The 9,694-nt window shown below is 40.4% G+C and overlaps 1 non-coding gene across 1 annotated transcript; it reads left to right on the top strand.

The window, feature by feature from the left end:
• The first annotated feature begins 8,872 nt into the window (after positions 1–8,872).
• LOC114101104 (U8 small nucleolar RNA) lies at positions 8,873–9,003 on the top strand. Its single transcript, XR_003584230.1, has one exon. It is a non-coding gene; the product is annotated as a U8 small nucleolar RNA (small nucleolar RNA).
• The last annotated feature ends 691 nt before the right edge of the window (positions 9,004–9,694 follow it).

Below are 9,694 nucleotides of genomic sequence, written 5' to 3'. Positions count from 1 at the left end.
TTATAGCTCAGTTGGGAGAGCGCTTTCCTTGCATGCACAAGGCCCTGGGTTCTATCCCTAGCACCACAAAAAGGAAAAAGAGAGATAGAGGGAGAGGGAGGGAGGGAAGGGAGAGAGAGAGAGAGAGAGAGAGAGAGAGAGAGAGAGAGAGAGAGAGAAATACCAGTAATAATTCTAAGTTCTCGACATGAATTTTTAAGTGAAGTCAATCCTTTCAAAAATGACCATGTTTGAAAGTAATCCAGGCCACATTCTCTGGGCTTCATAGTGTCTTCTAAGCAGAGAGGAAGGATGGAAACTCAAGACTGGCCACTTCTACATTCCTGGCAAGTATATGCTCCTAGTATTCAAGGAAGCTATCCATTAACCTGGTGGCACTGATCTCAAAATCACAAAAATGTAGGGAGTAGAAGTCAGCTTCCCTCATACCCACCCGCCTACCCATCAACTGAAATTTTAAAATTTGCTCAAACTGGTTATTTGATAATAGGTAAATTAAAAAAAAAAAAACACCTTTTCCCTGAAAACAAAAAATAATACCTTTTTACTGTAGAAACATAGGAAATCCCGTAATAACTTAAAGAAGCAAGCCACCTTATTTCTACTGCCTAGACATTGCCCCCTGCCATTTGTTCTGGTACAGTACCCCAGCATGAGCAGCGTAAGGCAGGGCCGTAGATTCTGGCCCAATCCCAAGACCTTAGCAGGGGGCACATCACCTCGATGCAGAAGAGTGCTAGGTAGTTGAATGAAAGAAATAGTCACATCTATAAATAAGTTTTTGTGGGGCATGGCGACACATGCCTGTAATCCCATTGACTCAAGAGGCTGAGGCAGAAGGATTGCAAGTTTGAGGCCAGCTTAGGCAATTTACCAAGACCCTCAGAAACTTAAAGGAGCACTGTCTCAAAATCAAAAATCAGAAGTTAGGCCAGATTCATTCCACTGTTCCTTCCTTATCTTATCCCTGCTCCCTCCAAATTATTATAATTATGTCAAAATGGATTCTAATGTTATATATAACTAAAAAGAACCAATTGAAAAAAACAAGAAGGACGGAGATGTAGTTTAGTGGTAAAGAAACCCTGGGTTCAATCCTTAGTACCAAATATCTACCTATACACACACACACACACACACATATATTACAGATATACATGCATATCTGGGCCCAGCAGAGATCATAATTTGCAGGTAGATTTCTTTGCATGGTTGTTTCATTTAACTGGAACCTTTAAAAATACAGAATTTAAAGCCAGCAATGAATATGAGTAGATCCTAAATGAGCTAAGAATCACAGCCTCCTTTTTGCCCACATGGTGGTCCATCATATAAAGGGACCCTGAAGGCTCACCAGGTTGGAGCTTGCCCTGGCTCCAAGGTCCCTGAGCTTTACAAGAAGGTCTTAATATGCTTTTCCTCCCTCCACTTGCACTCATTGGGAGAATTTCCTCTCCCTCCCCACCATTCAACTTCCCTTCTAGTTATATAGGTACCATTTATTGCAAGCCTTACAATAGGTCTGATCCTATGCCAAGTTTCAAACAGGTATACTTTAATCCTCACAGTGGCTCTTTGCATTGGTGGTCACTATTCGTACAGATTTTTTTTTTTTTTTATAAGCAGAGGCTTATGGAGGTTCAATGACTGTCCCAAGTCACAGATCTTATAAGGGGCAGAGTCAATCCAGATCTGTCTGACTCAGAATTCCATGCTTCAGCCATGTGGACACAAAATTTTCAGAGTTTACACTTAATTTTGAGTATTGTTCTCTATATGCAACTTCCTATTATAAGCACTTACCCAAACTCTTATATTACCTGGGGCGGCATTGCAATGTCAAGTTAATATTTGGATTAGACCTACTGCAATTTAGTTCACTTTCTTGCCTTCCTTTTGAACACCTTGGTTACAGAGAACATGAGAGCAGAGATACCCAATATCTAAAACTCCTAGAAGGTCAGGAAGAGCACCCTGTGTGCAGCCTCAGTGGTGAGATTGAGGGCAAAATCTCACCCCCAGCCTGTTAGAGCTGGGGTTGTGGCTCCGTGGTAGAGCGCTTGCCTGGCATGTGTAAGGCTCTGGGTTCCATCCTCGGCACCACATATAAATAAATAAAACAAAAGATTCATTGACAACTAAAAAAATAAATATAAAAATTTTAAAAAGCCTGTTAGCATGAAGGGCCCAGGTGCAGGTGGATCTGGGAGACTTTTAGTTGCCAGGACCCAGCATTTAGCTGGCAAGATATTACAGAACACAGAACAAGGGGCCACAGAAGAAGAAAAGGACATAATTTTACATTTTCTTATATCTGGCTGTTGCCCATCTAAATACTTCATAGGGCCAAGCTTCTTATTTTCCAAATCACATAGCATGTTACCAGGGTCTGGCCATCACAGCTGTTTTAGGCATCGGAGGGACAGTCAAATCCTGGTTTACTGCCAGGAACACTGACCCCTCTCCCCGTCTGTCTTTTCTCTCTCTCTCTCCCTTGCTCTGTCATCTGAGGAATCTGGAGGACTAACGAGGGGCTTCTTTTCCTCTTTTTCTTCCCTTTCCTCCCCCTCCAAGGCCTGGATATTTCTGCCCTCAGAAACCCTTGGACACCATTGGCGATTGTTAGAGGGAGGCTAAGCACAGTGACTTCAGACACGGCCCAAGGGCAGACTGCTGGACCCCCAGTCAAGCCCTGCCTCACAATGAAGACCCTTCAGCTTCTGCCCCCAGCTGTCTTGGGGCCACCCTGGTTGGGTGGGGGTGGGTGACCAAGTGATTCCCAGCCTGGGAGGGCACAGGGAGGGAAGTAGAAGGGCCTGGTTAAAATTAGAGATGACTAAACTCCAAGTTAAGATGCCAGCGTGCTATTCATCTGCATGACCTGGGTTTGTGTTCCTTAACCTGGCTTTCCCACCTGGAGAATGGTGGTGATAATCCCTAACTTACAAAATTGCTGAAAGGATTAAATAACATTGAGGGACCATGCCTGTCAATCAATGAATGCATGTTTGCTGATATCCACAGGGTTGGCCTCAGTATCCAGAAGAACCACTTTGTGTCTTCTGATTTGAAAACATTCCTGACTATTTTGGTGTGATCTTCTTCTATTCAAACTGGCTCATTTATGCTGTATGGTTTAACTTACTAGTCCTTCCTCCTCTCCTCTCTCCACTAAAAGGTTTTGTTTTAGATTCAGGGAGACCTGGGTTCTTTTTGTTTGAAGGATGCTAGGACCTGAGGTGACCCTCAGGTGACTTTATTGCAGCCAGGAAATCTAGCTTGAGGGAAGGGTGCAGGAGACATGGGAGACATTTATGAATTTTTGTTGTGGTTGTTCATACGTGCTTAAAAGCACAGGTTACTGTTTCTCAGTTGTATACAGAAGTCATCCAATATTTGCTGGTGAGAGAGTGGGATGCTTCTTTCTCAGGGCAAGAAATTCTGTTGGTTTTGTCATTTGCTAAGTCTTGAGAAATGGAAGGAGATCGACCCTGGAAATCCTCCCCTTGGGAATCAGCGCTAGTCTGGTCTGTGTAGCAGTTATTTGCAGTATGGCCCAATTGCCGGGGCTTTAGGAAAAAAAAAGTGTCACCCCAGGATAAGAAAGAAGTATGTTCCCTCAAGAAGAATAGAAAATAATTCTCTCCTAAAACCAGATCAGAGATGGCTAATTGCAGCCTTTAGGAAATACTGCTGATGAGATCCAGAAGATAATTACTCCATTTTGCAGTTCACAGTGTGTCTTGTGCTGACCTCATTTCAATAAGACATGGTGCAATTGTGGAAGAAAAAAACTTGTAGCCCAATAGTAGGAATGATTTTCGGGTTAATTGGCACCTGTGTGCTAAGTGACTGCTTCATCTCTTCATTTTCTTTAAGAAGTTCCTCTTCTCATCAACTTGCCCTGTTTCTGCTCTCAGAGACAAACTGTCATCTCTCCAGTGACTGAAGCAAGTCACCATTTCTCTTTCTAGAATGTGATGTGGGCTCAGAAAATTGCAACGGTTAATTTTAATATAGAATTGGGATAAAACAACAATGACCAAAATTAAAGATATGGATTGTTTCTAAAAACTATTTGATTTAGGGGACTTTACAGCACCGACCACGCTCGTGGTTAGTTATTCTAGATTCAGTTCTGAAGATCCATTGTGCATATGGTTTTCTTGAATTGATAGACTGATGAGGTTTACCATAAATAATACCTCAACACTCATGATCTGTTTTTAATTTTCCCTACCGAAATGAGAATGCAGCTTTTGAATAAATATTGTTTACAGTTGTTGAAAATCCCATGTAAATGTATCAATTCCCACTGGCTCTCATTCCATTTCTCTGTCATTTTCACAGGCAATTTTTACAGGGAAGTTGTGTCGCTCTTAACCACCTACCCTTATTTTCTAATTTCCCTTTAATGGTTTTGTGTTCCACGTTTAATTTAAGAACGGATGGCTTATGTTTCTCTTACAAACCTCCCTTCTAATCATTGTTATTAATATCACCATTTGGTTGTAATATCTGTAAGAGCACAAAATGTGTCTCCTTAAAGAGGCATTTGCCAAACACCGAACTGCATACATTTCAATTACGAGTCTGCCTCATAATTATTATTATTAATATCACAATTACTATTGTAATATCGATCAGATTGCAGAAGGTGTCCTGTCAAGGATGCATTTACAAACAGCTTTTTCAGTTTCCTCTTAAGAGAAATGTGTCAGACTTTGTCTAAATCCAACTTGCCCTAGAAGTTACATTAGACAACACGCTCCATCAATAAAACCATCAGAATGATCTACTGCGCTGTAGACAAAAGTTATTGTATCAAGTTGACACTAATCAGTTAATTCCAGTAAACCTTCAGATAAACAAAAGCTTGTTGTCTATCACTGGTGTGTGTGTGTGATGGGCCCCTTCTATGTCCGATGGTGATGCCCATCTATAGAGATGTATCTGGCAGACACTGGCCCTCAGGCATCTATATGGAAACTGAGACAAGATCTATAGCTAATGATGTTGACCCTGACTCCCCCAACAGAGATTGAATTCAAGTCCTCATAATATCTCGACAGCTGATATGTATACTGTGCTAATAATGATATTAACAATTACTATGCCACTGGGATTCCCCAGGCCCTGGCTTTGAAAAACAGTTTTAAAGCTTCTTCCCCTTTATTGGAACTAAGTTCCTTGTTTACACAGGTCATTACCAGTGTCTCTCCAAGTGTGGGTTTCTGAACAGAGAAATGCTTTTTTAAATGAAGGTGGTCATATTAATTAGCAGTGCCATGTGAGTCTACTTTTGGAGAATCGAGGTCTGAGGAAAGGTTTACAGCCCCTCGTCCCCAGCCGTGTGGGCTGGTAGAAACTTCCCATTGTTGATGGTGTGGATCAGGAGAGGACATTTGGAAGGTCACCAGGCTTTCACTGAACTGGTTCTCCATGGGCCCAGAGAGCAGCCCACCAGTCCCTGCTTGGCACAAGTGGGTGACTGAGACACTGGAGATCCATTTGTCTGCTCAGACACAGCCAGAGGGAAAAGGAGAGGCTGACCCAGGTTCTCTCCCTCTCCCTACTTCTCCTCCCATTGCTAATAAATGGGAAAGGCCAGGGCCGTCTCATAGGCCACGAAGAAGCTTAGGATGAAATGTTGACAGGGGGCACTGTTAAAAATTAAATTCTGCCCTATTTTGTGTACCATTCTTGTGAGTCACATTCGTGAATACTAGCGAGAGATTTAATGATCGCATATTTTTTATCTTATTTCCCTTCGGTCGATGGCAATTTTTTTCTGTTAATGTCAACTTAGAGCTCAAAGTAATTTAGTAATTGATTCTAAGCACAGCAGTTCGCCAATGGCAGCTCTCCATTTGTGGGGAATATCTTTGCTAATTTTATCCATCAGAATGAGATTACCATGCTAATCTCTCCCAGCCTCATCTCTTGGTCATTTGGGACATGCTGATGCAAATGACTTATTAGACGCAAGGCCTCCGTCCATTCCCAGGATCAGGGGAAGATGAAAGGAAGCCAAGATAAGGCTCTGACAATGCCCTAACATACACAGATGGTATGCATGCCTAATACTAAAATGATAAAACCCCCTAAATTGGAAACCCAAATAAAAACTCGTTACTTGACAAATGAAAAATACAATGGATCACAGTATATTAAGTACCTCGATGGGAACAAACAAAAAGAATGAGGGCAGGATGAATGTAACCAGGGACCAGTAATTGGAAACCTAAACATGCATTGGGCCAGAGAACCCTAGAAGCCATACGTCAGGTGGAGGGAGGAGGACGCCCTGAATGAGATGAAGTGGAGAAAACCAAAATGGCTCCACTAACAGAAGGATGGAGGTGAAGTCTACAGACAATCTGTCCGACTATTTTCAGTGAATGACTGGTCACTGACTAAGTTAGTGATTGGTTGTTTGTCTGATTTAATTAAAATGCTCAAACCAGCGTGAGCGTGTGTGTGGTAAAAATAGCCTGAAACTAGTTTGGGTTCCACATACACAATAGGGTATTGTAGGACACAATGAGGCTGAAAGGCCTCCCCAGGACACCGCCAGTGAATAGACACATTCCAAAATGCTTAGCTGGACGAAAGGGCAGATACTTAGAGGGAGTTCAGGAAAAATCAGCTTCAATGATTCAGGTAAGAATTTTTTAAACAAGAAAAAATTGCTGATATAGTAACTGGGGGAGTGTTTATGGAGTCAGAAAACATCCCAGAAAGAAAATATATTTAACATTTAGATGCCTGATGCCAGATCAAAAAATAAAAATAAAAATTTGATGCTGCTTCCTCCAGGCTGAATCTCTTTCTTTTTCAAGTTCCCACATTAAAATTTTAGCCAACTTTCAGATCCAGCCTCAAAACCTTCACCTGTATGAATCCTTTCTTGAGTTTCCCGCAATTGCAACAATAACATGTAGGTAAGTATTGAGGGCCTGTTATGAATTGAACATCCAGGATTCAATATGAATAAGACAGAGGTGAGCTTGACCCTCATGGAGCAGAATCTAATGGAAAAAATAAACAATTAACAAGCACACAAAATAACTTTAATTAATTATAATAAAATTTCCATGATTATTTCAAATTTAGTAGAATCAAATTAATTATAAAATACTTAACAGTCATTGCAGGCAGAAAAAACAGTAAGTGCAAAGATCCTGAGGCATAGAGCTTGCATTCTGTGTTTGGAATGTTTGATGAATTGGGAATGTGAGCTGAAGGGGGAATGGCACATGGCAGGTTTCTGTGAACACTGAGGTAACTTTCTTATCTATTTCTTTTGAAAATATATCTTCCTCCATTTTAAATTTGATCAACTGTACCCTTGTCTGATTTCTGATTTAGGAACAGTTAAGAGCATGGGTTTCTTAAGTTTACATGGTGGCTCAGTCACTGTTGAAGGATCATGGACAAGTTTGAACCTTTCTAAACATTGTTTTCTTGATTTTTAAAGTAGGAGTCACAAGAACAGAAGATACTTCTGGAGTTGTGAGAATTAAGGAATGAATACGAGGAGTGCATTGAGAAAAATACTGGTATGTGGTGAGTGCTGCAGAGACGTTGGTTATCATTATGATCATCATAACTGGTGTCTGAGTTCCTCTAGGACTGCTGGCCTTTGCATTAAAGCAGCAACTTGCATGTCATTTTGTAATAGTAGGCTCTCCTAGGATGTGTATTGAATCTAGTTACAGGTAGAACAGAGACAGATACCCATCTATCCATATATATGTCTCTCTCTCTCTCACACACACACACACACACACATATTTATTTATTTTATTTTATCTATTTTTTATTTTTTGGTGCTGGGAATTGAACTTAGGGCCTTATGAATGCCAGGCAAGCACTCTACCACTGAGCTACATCTTCAGCCAGACTAATACATTTTTTATAAACACCAGTGATGAAATGATTTTAACAGAGTCATAATGCATTACTTCTTTTTTTTTTTAAGAGAGAGAGAGAGAAAGAGAATTTTTAATATTTATTTTTTAGTTTTCGGCGGACACAACATCTTTGTTTGTATGTGGTGCTGAGGATCGAACCTGGGCCACACGCATGCCAGGTGAGTGCGCTACCGCTTGAGCCACATCCCCAGCCCTGCATTACTTCTTTATCTGTTCTTTTTCATTGCTTACCAACGGAAAGAGATTATCTGCAGGAAGAACTAAAACTGAAATACCATTTAACAAAGGCCACTCACAGGCAAGCCAATATAAATTAATGGAAAGCAACACTATTCAAAGTTAATTTTTGTCCTTTCTTCCTTCAATTGGAACTGTTTTAGAATTTAGGCAAAAACCAAATGATGGTTTAAAGGTTGTTTTTTTTTTTTAAATTCTGTGTTCTATTTGGTTGATATAAATAATTGCATGTATATTTATATTTCATTCTATTCCATGAGGATTTGAAATTGCTTTATGCATTTTTGTACAAAAAATAAAATTACATAAAACTCTTTTAAAAAATTCTGTGTTCTATGTTCAATAACACTTAGCTTATATCTGAGTTTTCATATTCCCTTCCTGTAGGAGGTTTTGGGAGTTTTGACCATCAGGGATGAGTTGTTCTTGGCCAAAGCTGATTGTTATAGGGCACTTTATACCACAGCCTTTGGTGTAGGAATGTAGTTGTGATGATCCACTTTAGACTCAGTAGCCTCGGAATCTTCAGTAATATACATCCAGGTGTTTTGAAATTTCTTTTATAAATAAAACTCCAATAATCCTTCCACATTTATTCCCATTTGTTTATCCCAATTCACTTAAAGAGTACTGAATGGCTAATAAGAGAAGTGGTGGAGTGGAAATAGTACAGACCCAGATTCAAATCCCAGTTCTGACCTTCAGGTGGGACAATCCTTATCTATTCCTCCTTTTGGAGGGCAGATGGAACAGGATGATTGGAGTTTGTATGGTGATTAGTGTCTATGAATAATAAGGACTTGCAACACTCTGATTGCTCCTATCTGATTCAAAATAAAATCTCAGTTCTGCTATAATTGCTTAGGACTTTTGGCTTACTTATTTAATCTCTCTAAACTTTACTTTTCTTTATACAAATGTAATACTTGTTTCATAATGTTAGTGTGAAGATCAAAGAAAACACACACACACACACACACACACACACACACACACACACATACACCCCCCCCCCCCAACACACACACTGACCTTCCACAGGGCTCCATACATGTATGAGTTTCTTATAGCTGCTATAACAAATTACCACAAATTTATTGAGGTAAGACGACAGAAAAAATTTCCCTGACAATTCCAGAGACCAGAATTCTGAAGCCAGCATCACTGATATCTCAAGAATCAGCACCATTCTATCAGCTCCATGTCTCCTCCTGCTTTCTGTGGCTGCCACCCTCTTGTGACTTGTGCCCACCTCACTCTGCATCTCTGCTGCGGTACCCAGGTTTTCTTCTCTTCTTCTTTCTCTTCTCCCTTGCCTATTATAAGGATCCACATGGTCACATTAGGCTCATCTGTATTATCTCTATAATCTCCTCATCGCAGGCTCCTTATTTGCTCACATCTGTAAAGATATTTCCATACAGATTCACATTCACAGGTTGCATGGATTAAGACCTGATATCTTTGGAGGTCATTATTTTAGCCTACCATAAAATTTGACAGGAATCGACTAAATTACT

Source organism: Marmota flaviventris, chromosome 7 (assembly GCF_047511675.1).
Source record: "Marmota flaviventris isolate mMarFla1 chromosome 7, mMarFla1.hap1, whole genome shotgun sequence".
NCBI lineage: Eukaryota > Metazoa > Chordata > Mammalia > Rodentia > Sciuridae > Marmota > Marmota flaviventris.
Note: the sequence above shows the minus strand (reverse complement) of the source record. Positions and strands in the feature narration are given on the sequence as shown.